This window comes from Aplysia californica, unplaced genomic scaffold (assembly GCF_000002075.1).
Source record: "Aplysia californica isolate F4 #8 unplaced genomic scaffold, AplCal3.0 scaffold00245, whole genome shotgun sequence".
Classification (NCBI taxonomy): Eukaryota; Metazoa; Mollusca; class Gastropoda; order Aplysiida; family Aplysiidae; genus Aplysia; species Aplysia californica.
In genome coordinates, this window is record NW_004797515.1 from 102771 (window position 1) to 116243 (window position 13473).

The following is a 13473-nucleotide window of genomic DNA, read 5'->3' on the forward strand; positions in this document are numbered from 1 at the left end:
TCTATCTATCTATCTATCTATCTATCTATCTATCTATCTATCTATCTATCTATCTTTCTATCTATCTATCTATCTATCTATATATCAGCCTTTAGAGTTCCTTCTGTAATAAGTGTCAGTTTGTCTGTCTCCATGTCGACGTGTTCACCTATGTGTCTGTTTGTTTCTCTCTCCCACAATCTCTTCCCCCACACTGAACAAGCTGGTACAGCGCTCCCTATTCTCCAATGAAACGAAGAATAGCCACCACCTGAAGGCAATCCTTTACCCGCGAGAGTCTTTGTGTTTAATGACAACTCCAGGCAATAATGCAAATCTTTTGTTTAACCAAGCCATGGAAAGAAAAATAGACATAGATATTAAAGCGGGCCGACGCCGCAATAGCTAGAAGATCCGTGAACTGATTTTCTCGTTCCCATGTTTGTTCGCGTCTCAGCGCTCCAATACTCGTCTCGTCACGTCTCCAAAAAGAGGCGATTTAGCGCCCACAAATTTCCTTTCGTTCTCTCGGGAGGTGGTCTCCGACACAATTCCAGACCTGTTGCCTCGAAAAAAATCCCCAACAAAAGAGCAAGAAATGCTTCCGTGTCAATCTCGCTGTGGGCTGGCTTGAGGTAAAGGGGACATCAAAGACAGGACACAAGAGCAAAAGGTGAATGTCAGTGGAGGTTAAGCTATTTTCGTGCCCACTCGTCGCCCAATAATAGTGAATGACAATTGATGTGATTAAGGGGCAAAAGTAATAAATATACCAAACAATTGTGAGTGCGCATTTATACGACTCTCCCCTTTCTGACCTTTTTCGTCCAATGGGAAATGCAGACAGACGTAGGTGGGGCAATAGGTGTAGCGTGAATGCCGTAAATCGTTTGCTATAATCTGAGACATAACGTTGTGAATCATTCCGGTATGGGCAGTCTATCTATATCTACCTATCTGTCTATCTATCCATATATATATCTGTCTATCTATCTATCTATCTATCTATCTATCTAGCTAGCTAGCTAACTATCTATCTATCTATCTATCTATCTATCTATCTATCTATCTATCTATCTATCTATCTATCTTATATATCTATCTAGCTAGCTAGCTAGCTATGAGTCAGGACATATCAATAATTGAAAACTGAATAACCGGTAAGTTAAGGAGAGGTCACAATAACATTACTTTCCCAACAGAAGTCCTTTAAGAAAAGGGTAAATCTTGCACGTGTCCTCAAAATTTACTTGGGTTCTCATAAGATAAGATAAGATAAGATAAGATAAGATAAGACAAGATAAGATAAGATAAGATAAGATAAGATAAGATAAGATAAGATAAGATAAGATAAGATAAGATAAGATAAGATAATATCATTTTAATGATCCAGTGGGAAATTTTCATCGGGTGTACAGGAATGGTAAAAATACAAAATATCGTGGATATAGATCTACATAGAATTCAAATTATACATTATTTTAATAAAACTTCAATATGAAGAGAAAATAAAGCTGACAATAATACACATATCACACCAGATGCATCTTCCAAGCACATGCAGATGTTATATGCATATAAAATTCGAATGATATATTGCGTAATTTAGAAAATCAACGGCAAGACACATTGATGTTTATTTCAACAGCAACCTTATTCCAGATGTTAGATAACTTCTTTTGGAATTTTCTTTACTTGTTCTTCGTGGTTTTGTCTACCGCTGCGTGATGTTATAATTTTGTGTGGAATGGGGTGGGATGGGTCATTTATAATGCTGTTTATAGTTTTTATACTTGTGATCTTGTACATTTCATTATTTCTGTTAAAATCATAGTAAAATACAGTATATCAAAATAAAGAAGGAAAAAAATATAGATGTAGAATGGTTTCAAACTGTCTTTTCCTTCATCTATTTTTCAAGTTTTCTTCAAGATATCTTCGACAATTCTCGTTCTGTTCGTTCTGATTGATATTTTAGAGCCTCCCACATTCACTGACTCGGACAACTTGACAACCTACATTGTATGAATAGCCAACCGAGATATACATTGTCTCTGTGCCCTAAATTTCTAAAAATAGCTCCTTTACGTCAAGGTTGAAATGATTATAATCTACAGCTTTCCAATAACACACTTCAGCAGGAAAGTTCATATGGCATTGAAAGCAACTTATAATTTTTTTAAAGTATATAGTTCTTATCCCTTTGATGTGACAAAGATTTGACTGTACTTGGCAACCATGATATCTCTTTGGAAAAGGAAAGGGACGGTCAATAAGACATAAACACCGTTCTGGGAGCATTGTTGCCAGGACATAAACCCCTAGGACATTAAAAACACCCTTCCCCCTCCCGACCACCCTCCCCCAAACCAGCCCAACCCCGACCCCCTTCAGAAATGAAAAAAGAAAACTCAGAAATCCCCCCCCCCAAAAAAAAAAGAAAAGAAAGAAAGAAAGAAAAAACCCAAAAAGTCAAAGAGAGCAAAACTGAACTAAACAAGGCAAATTTTGAACTGACAAAGAAAGACGTTTGTATTCGACTGTCTGAAATACTGAATCGGATTAGGGTAAAATCACGACTGTGGAATCGGACGTTGACGAGAGAACTGGAAACTCATCTCGTAAACTCTGAACCAACTTCAATATGCCGGTTGGCATGAAGTGTAAAGCGGCTTTTGTTGCAAGCTAACCCCAATTTGAGAGAATGAGATAGCAACTATTATGAAGCCGAAACTATCACGACATGCGATATGCCTCTGTGTTAAGGTGCCAAATAGATTAAGAGTACATTTTCCCATTATACAGATCTGTTCCATGAGTGTATTTTGAGCCTGATAGTGGAAAGTTTTTGGCACCTGGACTTGAAATTTTGGCACCAAACTTATTTGATGATATGAACAATGGATACGAAAAAAAAGTGTTACATTGTGGCCTTTGTTCATTTCCATCCCAACCGATGCATGGCTGCGAATGTGACTTACAAAAGACAGTTTACCCGGGACTGCGCTCACAGTGCATTTGGTCGAAGTCGGACGTTGATCTGAAACTGCTTTTAATTTCGAAATCCTTTGAGAATTACATGCACTCTCTTTACTACCAAAAAAATCAGTATCAATGTTTAGATTTTAGAAAAAAATTAATCTAATGCTGATTGTTTTGACCTCGACATAGATTCATTGTCTGTGCACACCTTTACAAACTGGTTAACAAACGAATGAGTAAATACATATTATGCACATTATACGTTAAAGCAAGCATGTCAAAATGAGGCTTCTTTGTGGGCCACACGGAGCGCTTATAAAAATATGTGTTGTTTTGTGGGCCGTACACGACAACTATTTTCACTACAACTAATTGAAGTCATTTATCAAAATTGATCGCAGAATGTTTTGTTACTTAAATGAAGAATTGTTATAATATGCATACAAATGTTTTACCAGCATTCATGAATGAAGTGAAAAAGCAGTTTGATCACCAAAAAAGTCCCTAAAAGGCAACATGCTTATAAATACGTGTAGTTTGCATCAGCGTCGAAATATGAATACTTTGTACAACTACCTCTGTTTAAAACTGAGCATTTACTTGCTACTATTTAATAACTTTTAGTGCATGTTTTTTATTGAAGCATGACAGCTCTCTATGCTGACGAATTTTGATGCTGGTGGATGAAATTCCTGTGCAATTCCGACTTGGATGATAGATGACAAGTGTTGATCGATTTTCCTTGTTCTCCTCCGGTAAGGTTGTTTTTCTTCTTTTCCTTTTCTTCTTTATTTTGTTTGTTTATTTTCTTATTTGTTTTTTTGTTTGTTTGTTTGTTTTGTTTGTTTTGTTTGTTTGTTTTGTTGGGTTTGTTTTGTTTTTGTTTTTTGGGAGGGGGGTAATTTCATGAAAAAAATATATGCCTATACACACAGGTAGAACCAAGTATAGCTATAATCTTTTGAGGCAAATTTCCTTTCTTGAATTTTTTATTTGAGGACCAGTTCAATCACGTCAGCATAAAATATAAATATTGCACTTACTGCCATAGCCCCATATAAAGACTAAGCTGCGCTGCTCCAGTCTTGTCAACATTATCAGCAATAACAGCTGAAAGTATTTCACTTTGAATAAGTTTGCTTTCTCTGGACATACAATTGCAGGCCTTTTTTTTCAAGCCATTTCTTTCGGAAATCATCTTCACTATAAAATTTCCCTTTTCGTGGAGAGGAAACGACTTTCTCTTTCTGGATGTTTGTAAAAAAGGCTGCTGTTGTACAATGTTTGCATTCAGTTCCCCCAGTCTTGAATACACGTTAAGCCTTCACATCCATCTTAAAATCTATGCTTCGTTTCATAGTTTCTTTTCAAATTGCATTATTTTGGTGTGAGAATGCAGTCGATGCAAGACCAAAAGAAATGGTTTTATTGTTGTGCAAATTTACTTTGAATTTGGAGGGGAAAAAACAGGAAACATTTTTAAAAAATGTTTTAGCAGTGTTCCACTTTGTGTGTGTATGTGTGTGTGTGTGTGTGCATGTGTGTGTGTGCCTGTGTGTGTATGTGTGTGTATGTGTGTGTGTGCGTTTGTGTGTGCGCGCCCGCGCACAAACACACACATATAATATATCCATTATATGCACTGAACTTTCAGAAAGCAACATTAATCAAAATGTGATATACGCCAAAGATTTCCGAAAACTCCACTTTGCTAAAGGCTCGTATATGATTTTGAATCCAAATTTATCTGCATTCATTTTCAGCAAAATCAAAAGCTAGACCAAGGGATTTTAATTCTAAATAAATGGGAATGAGTGAAGGGAGCTTGGCTGAGGTCCGAAGAAATCAAATGGAAATAAGTCAAAGAAATACGTTTCTTTCAATCGTTATAATAAACACCAGCGCTCACGGGAACTGACATTCCGAGTTTTCAAATTTCTTTACAATTGTGGGACGATAGAAAAAAAAGTGGGAAAATAATAAAATAAAAACAGCAATAACCAAATATAGGCATACAGGGCAAACAGACACCAAGAAATGCGTTTCGCAGGCACTCTCCCACCTCCAATGAGACCAAAGAAAAAGAAAAGAAAACCGTTTTTATAATATAAAGTGGACTTCTCCCCTCCCGCCCCCCCCCCCCCTTGCTCTTAAAAAAAAGGGGTCTCCAGCACGGAATCCGCATCAAGTTCCGTACTCACTTTTTCAACTTGTTTGTCAGTTCGTGCCACTAAGAAAGTAAAAAAAAAAACCCACCAAACACGAATAATAAACTTTTACTTCCTCAAGATATGGTTCCCCACATGTCCCGCATCCCCCCATTTCCCACCCTCTGATCGCCCTGTCACACACACCTTCCCTTCCAACCTTTGCTCCTCTCAACATTAGATGAAGAATAAAATCAATATCGATGAACATTTGTTGAAAATGAATGATAGGTTTGATAATTCCTTGAAGAAACCCAAACGATTAAAATACTCAAGCCCCCCCCCCCCCCTCTTTATCGTTATTATTATTATTATTATTATTATTATTATTATTATTATTATTATTATTATTATTATTATTGTTATTATTACGTATTATTATTATTATTGTTATCATTATTATTATTGTTGTTATTATTGTTATTGTTATCAATATTATCATTATTACTGTTATTATTAGGATATTATTATTATTATTATTATTAATAAATTATTATTATCATTACCATTATACATGTAGTTGTTATTGTTGCTACTATTGCTATTATTAGTAGTATCTTTAGTAGTAGTAGTGGTAGTAGTTTTAGTATTAGTATTATTTCTTTCAGCTTTACTACCACCATTGAGGCCAAAATAAATATTCACCAACTCCAGCGTATGCAATTGTTATCTTATTAGACCCATTGACCTTGAACCAGATTCTACTGTAGCCTTAGAAAAAATAAAAACAGCAGACATAGGGTCGTGTTGTTGTAAGTTTTGTTTTTGTTGTGTTTTTTTTAATCCTAGAAAAATCTGACAAGAACAGCCCGTTCCATTATGCAGATCAAGGAAGCTCCAGGGTTCGTCGGAAAGTTACCATTGTCGACCCTACTTGAAGTTACCCAAACTTATCGACCAAAATTTGCGCAACACGGAAGAGTAAAAAACAAAACAGGTGGGAAGAACCGTAGGAAACAAAAAACGATACGAAAGAAAACTTCAGGCAAAGTAAGACTCCTACGCACAGCCAAACAGAGGTCGTCTCACTGGTTTTGACGCGCGAGAACTCTTTTCTAACCTGGGGGAGTCAGTCGATCGTAGTAAGACGGACGATGTCCAGACAGCACAACTTTGTCGTCTGCTGAGAAAACTGGCTTGTTTGTTTGTTTGTTTTTTGTTTTTTGTAAGTGATTATGCGGCGCTCCCCACTGCATAAGGTCATATGAGCGCGCGGAACACATTAAACATTTTCAGTTGGTAGGAAGCCAGCTCTTATCGATTTTGGACCGCCAAGGGATCTTTAACGTGCGCAACTTGCACTCGGGACTTTTGAGAAAGTGTAGACGAAAGCAGACGACAGAACATTGTTAGAGAGGATGTGAAGGAGAAAATCTTAGAGAAGAAAATTTTCCGTCGCTATCCTGATTCGAACCCGGATGAAAGGTGAACACCTTAACCTCTAGACTACAACAGCCCCCTGGTCTGATTGGTCCTGACTTTTCATCCCCACCTTGACTTACCAGAGCCTGACATAGACCCTGACCAAAAGTCTGGAACGCAAGATAACCAACTTCGAGATGAGATGTCTAAGGAGAGCCGTCATCAAAACCAGACGGGACATGGTCAGAAACAAGATCAGAAAAATTGTGGGAACAACACCTGTCCTCCATTACATTTGAAGGAAAACAATCAGGTGGTTTGGACATCTACCACGTATGGCACCTAACCAGCTTGCCAGTAAAGCCTACTACAGTAAAGTATCAGGGTACAAGGCAAGAGGAAGACCAAGAAAGACCTGGATCCAGGGTTTGAAGGATACCCTGAGAACATACAATATCCCACCCAGCCAGGCCACCAAACTTGCTAGACACAGGAAGCTCTTTCTCGACTCTACGCCCTAGAGGTACAAGAGGAAGTAAAGTGAAGTAAACTAAGGTCCTGACATTGATAGTACAGCAACGGTCTGCTATTTGTTGTGCCGCTGTTGACCAGAGCAAGAAGGATTGATGATGAGGGTCGAGACAGTAGAAAGGACGACAAAGGACGAGAAAAAAGGGTAAAGGAAAATGAATGTTCACTTCTGATGTGTGTATGTGTGCGTGTTTGAGTTTGTTTTGTGTTTGTGTTTTGTGTGTGTGTGTGTGTGTGTGTGTGTATTTGTGTGTGTGTGTGAGAGAGAGAGAGAGTGTGTGTGTGTGTGTGTGTGTGTGTGTGTGTGTGTGTGTGTGTGTGTGAGAGAGAGAGAGAGAGAGAGAGAGAGAGAGAGAGAGAGAGAGAGAGAGAGGGGGGGGGGACTTGTGCGTGTTGCCATTAATTGTTCTAATCTATTTTTTTCTCATTGCAGTAAATGTAAGCGGAGTAGTTCTACTACTACTACTACTACTACTACTACTACTACTACTACTACTACTACTACTACTACTACTACTACTACTACTACTGCTACTACTAATACTACTGCTACTACTACTACTACTACTGTCTGAGGTAAGAATTTTTTGTGCTATGGGATGCAAAGACCTGATTGGCCCTGTCTTGGAAATAACATTGTATTATGTTACATTTAGAGCAAAGATGATACACTTTTCTATTTGAGATAGTAGGAGTATTTCAAAGTTCGTGGTGGCGACATCTCTGTTTTTAAACTTCCTACCCGCCCTTGAAAGGATCAACAGCAAAACCGCCTGCCAGCTTAACAAGATTGAAGTGTACAAGGTCGCTGGTCTTACAAGGCTTTCTCTGTTTGGCTGGGAGACGTAGACAGTATACTGGGGACACGCCAGGCAGCTGGAGATGTTTCACGTGCAGGCCCTGTTGTCTGTCTTAGGTAGTAAGCGGCAGGGAAATTAATTAAAGGAGACTAACCTAGAAGTGCTCTGCCATGCGAGGCTCACCGGCTTTTGAATCTGCATATTGGAGTGGACTGTTGCGAGACCCTGCAGTCACATTTTTTAAAAGGAGTTGGGTTTTGTTTTCTGTTTATTTCGGAATTGGGTTTGAATTTGAATCATGACCTTTAGTATTTGTTCCTTGTTTTCGTTGCTGTGTTGTACTTGTTGTTGTTGTTGTTGTTGTTGTTCTTGTTCTTGTTCTTGTTGTTGTTATTGCTGTTGCTATTGTTGTTGTTGCTGTTGTTGTTGTTGTTGTTGCTGTTTTGTGTTTTGATTTTGCGATTTGCTATTGCCGTTTGCTGTTGTGTTTTGCTGTTTTGTGCTGTTGTTTCTTTATTATTGAATTATTACTTTTACTGGCGTTATCATTTTTATGACCGACATATTAATTGTTTATCTATTATCTGCTGTTCACTTTCGCTGTTACATAAAAAGTGAGTGAGAAGGACGTAAAATCCCACAGCAAGTGAAAAAAAAACCCCCAGGAATCTTAGGTCACGTCGATCGCTTCCAGTCGCTTAGCGAACGTCCTGGGAAGGCCGTTGCATTGTGACGTCACATAACTGACTGATCTAATTCAGGCAGGGCTGGAGAGATGGGGTCTGAAGAAGTTCCTCCTTGATTGAAGAGTTCTGTCTGTAGGCCTGCACGAGTGATTTCCCTTGTGTCCCCGTCTTGAGAGGGTGGACCTTCGTTCTGTGATGAGGCAATCACGAACATATTACGCTAGTCCAGACGTTTTTACAATCAATACCTGTTACGCTGTGTGATTTCAAATACGAGTGCCGTTTTTGAGAATGTGGATGACTCGATAAAAACGTTCTGAGCACACAACTATTCGGAGAAGTTAATACAAAGAGCTAAGGCAGCTGGGCCATGTTGACCTGTAAAGAAGCGACACGCTTGGCGTTCTTGTATTCCTGTATGCTAGCATCCGCAAAGTGTGCCTGTGTTAATGTGTGAGTATGTGTTTTTCGTGTATGTGTGTTTGTATGTGTGTGTATGTGTTTGTGTGTTTGCATGTGTGTGTGCATTTGCGTGCGTTTGTGTGTGTTTGTGTGGGTACGCGTGTGTGCGCGTGTGTTTGCGTGAACAATATGTTTATGTGAGTTCTTGCGTTTGTGTGTGTGTGTGTGTGTGTGTGTGTGTGTGTGTGTGTGTGTGTGTGTGTACACGCTGATAAGCACACTATAAGATAGTATGCCATTGAATTTCTCGTATCTTTCGTTTATTAGTGTTAGTGTTGAACGTAACAGGGTGTCTGCTTTCGAGAAACATGATATTATTCTATCGTTTCCATTTCAAAGTTGATGAATCACCCAGTGTCTGTAGGCATTGGTTTAGGGGCCTCGCCTCTGGTCTTATATTTTCTGATTTTATGTAAAAAGAAGACACTTACCATTGCTCGTTCACTACCAGTAATGTCTAGAAACAAACGGTTTAATTTATTTGACAGTAGAAAGCATTGTATCCCATCTCAAAACATGTACATTCTATTTACTGTTTAATACTTTAAGCTTTTAGTCTCCACCTAGACAATTGCTCCAAATTATACATTCAGGCTTCCTCTATGTCTGGCTCTGTGTCAGTTCTGAGAAAAAGGAGAAAGACGAATTTCTATGCCAGTCGAAGTACCAAAAGGGCAACGGAAAGAATAACTTCCACACTGACAGTCTGATTGAGCTTTTCCACTAAAGTGCGATTCTTAAATAAAATGTACTCTTGTATCTGAATTGCCTTCAATGACACTCGAATGTATTTATAAGTCTAGATCTTATTTGCTGCTGTTCTAAAGAAGAAAAAAAAGTACAATGAGACCACAGTCCTCTTCCTCTCCCTCTCTCTCTCTTTCTCTCTCTCTCTTTCTCTCTCTCTCTCTCTCTCTCTCTCTCTCTCTCTCTCCCTCTCTCTCTCTCTCTCTCTCTCTCTCTCTCTCTCTCTCACTCACTTTAACCCGCTCCCTTCTGTCTCACCAACTCTCTGATTCATTGTCTGATAGCATTTGACGCTTTGAACCACTGGATTTTCTTTTTGTTGCTGTTGTTGATATCTGCCTACGATTCCTTATTCCTTCCCCCTTTCGTATTCTCTAAGTCTGCCTTCCTGCTGCCTTGCCTACATGTCTGTCTGTCTGTCTGTCTGCCTGTCTGTCCTTATCTATTTTCTCTCTTTGTATGCGCCTGTGCATGAGTTAAGTGTGTGAGTGTGTTTCCTACATTTCTATATGTGTCATCTCCTTCCTGTATCTTCATTACTTGAGACAAAGAATTTCGATAGCATTCTGTTTCATATGTCTTTTAGTTTAGTTTTTGTAGAGGTTTTATGGCGCTTGCAACTGCATAAGGTCATATGAGCGCCATTTCATATGTCTAAACCACAGTGGATATCGCTTTAAAAATAATATTTAAAAATGTCTTTCGACAACACTTGCCTTCATTTCTGAAGGTGGGGTCCGGGTCCTTTCTTCCCCTTCATTGGCGTGAACTAGTGCTTTTATTTCCTCATGCCTCACTTAATTAATATCTTTTTGTATGGGAGTAGACTAAGTCTGACACCTCTGAAGTTTAGTCTGGCAAGAAAAAAAGAATAAAGGATCAAAGTGAGATTAAGATCAGTAGGTATCATACTCCTAGTGCCGAGAACTAGTAGAAAAATAATATTGACTTACAATCTGGCCTTCCATTGCGAGGTGTTTGCAAGAAAAATATAGATAATCCATCGACAACAGCTTCGAGCCACCAAGTGCCTAGGTCGCAGTATTCAATAAAAAGTAATATACTGAACTTAGAACGAACTGTAGACTTCAACATTTTTATCGCAGGCGTCATTCACTTCCTATTAATAACAGCCGAAAGGGTTTCAATAGCTCTCACTGTCTCGCTCTTTCATGCAAATTTTATTCTTAAACTAGCGAGTTTGCTGACAAAGATCTAGGCAATCACAAGTAAAAAAAAGATTTTTTTCGTATTGGATTATAAAGTATTTACCCCAAACTTTTCAGGAGCTCAATATTTTAGATCAATTTCGTTGTCTGCGTTAACTGGAGAAAAGAAAGCTATCGTTAGATTAGAAAACCAGAAGTCCTTGAATGAGTCAGTCTGTATATTGCACAGAGTGAATTCTTAACTACCAAATTCTTTTCGTTTAAAAAAAATAAGATTTATCGTTGACGTCTTTCAAAAATACGACGTGATCTTATGTTAGATATTGAGATTATACAATGTAACGGTGATTGAAAGTCTCTGCTTAAAATGATATCGAAGAGAACCTACCTCCTTTACTTATGGGTGTTGCAAATGACATGTACTTTTGTGAACATTTCTTTTCGAGCGATGAAATTTGAGGTTTCTCATCACTATACTTGCTTCATTTTTTATTTTTTAATTTTTTTTTATTTTTTTTTTGGGGGGGGGGGGGGCATTTTAAATCAGTTTAGGTGTCATTTTCGGGGTAACAACTCCAGGCATAGTAGTCTGAGTCCCTCTGATATTTCTGTGTATCTTTAAGAAGTTCAAAATTCACAGTCATTACTTGATAAGTATAGGTGCTGTTTCCACAGAAAGGAATTTTGGGGTGTATATTGTGTAGTAAAAGTTGAAAAAATCAACTACGGAATTGGTTAAAATCCATTACAGAAGATAGAATCTCTCATGTGATATGCAGATTTTATTTTTCCTCACTGCAGCCGTAGTTACTCCTGTATGGGTTGAACGTTGCTGGAATGTTGAAGTTCTGAGATTCAAAGTAATGGAGTCTTTATTTTACTCTCCTTCCTAAAGTAAAGTATCTCGGTGAACCAAGGGGATCAAATACAACTCGCTGAACAAAAACATGTTGAATTATTGTTTATAGAAGAGCGTTTACTGTCAGGTCTTTTAAAATGGCATGCACTGAGCGTTGAAACTAAGGCTTGTATTTTATGAAAGGTAGGAGGATGAAACAGCGGCCAGGTACTGCCTAAGATTTCTTTATACAATCATTGATATTGTTCAATAAATGATATTTCTCTTTCTTCCTTGTCATTCCTGTGAGCAACAGTGTACACTGCTCATAACGATTCATTTCCCCCCGAAATCAATACATGTTTGTGACTGTGCAATTGCAAACCGTGCCAAACGTTAATTCAGAAGCAATTGTGGAGTCAGAACTCATCGGACACATTCCTCGTTCGTGCCAAATTCTCCATGCTGGACGGCTGGCAGGTTTTCGGGCGACAGTGCCTCTCCACTTCCAATTGTCGGCTCTTCAGGATGAGGTAACTCCCAGACCACGGGAGGTAACTCTGAGGGTCATGTTTGTGCGTGACGTCACATGCGTCGGTTACCCCTGGCGCTGATTGAGAAGAAGCACTACATGAAAGGGTGTTTTAATCCTTTTGGGACTTCAAAGTACAAAAGAAATGAACAGCTAAGCGAAATTCAATACCATAGTTATATGATAAAAGAAATGTCGGAAGCCGGCACCGCTTCTTTGTAAAATAATGTTTCAACAAACTTTTGGAATTATGTCAGATTCGATACAAAAACAAAGTGCCCTTCTTTGTGGACAGTCAGGTGGCAGTGGCTTGCGGGTTTACCATTGCATATTTGGGGATTTTTAAAAATGTAATTTTAAGTCTCAATGCATTTGGATGAAGGCAGTGGTGTTCAGATTTATGAATCAATGCATTATTTTCTATATTCTGGAGACTACAGCCAAATCTATTATTCAAAAGCTGAATGTGCGAATAATATGATAGATAGTGACTTATTGTTCAGATTTCAAAAAGAGTTTTTAAAAATGAGAGGCTAATTTGCTCATGCCTTTTTAATATTCGTATTTATTTTTGAGTGCTAATGTCGATTTAACATAATATTTCGTTTGCGTGTCTGAAACGTGAATACGTCTTTCCCATCTTCCAGTCACCATTCATCCCCCCACCCCCACCCCCCTCCCGCACGCACGGAAGCTGTACGCCTCCACTTTGAGACAATAATCTGTTAAATACCCTCACCCCCGCCTCCAACAAACCTGATGCCTCTTTTGGCTGTCCCTATTTTATTCCCTCTCTTTCGTCTTCCAGTCCGTTTCCTCCTTTTCTCCGATTTCCTCGGTGGTGCCATCCTGCCAAGGCCACTCGACAGTTCAATTATGTCGAATGTACCTCCCTCCTCAGCAGGCTACTAAGCTGCGTGTACCGATCCACTTGAATTGCAAAGAGCAAACGGTGGTCCGGCTTGAGACCTCTGAAACTCGAGAGGACCGTCAACGGACCCTGATAGTGGCTTTCACTGTCAAACTTTCGAGGAAATCTTCCACTCTCCCAAGTGGCTTTCTGTTTCACCCTCGTTATGTAAGCACTGCACACTCAGCTTTCTCTGTCTATCTGTCTGTCTGTATGCCTCTCTTACTTTCTCTCTCTCTTTCTCTCTCTCTCTCTCTCTCTCTCTCTC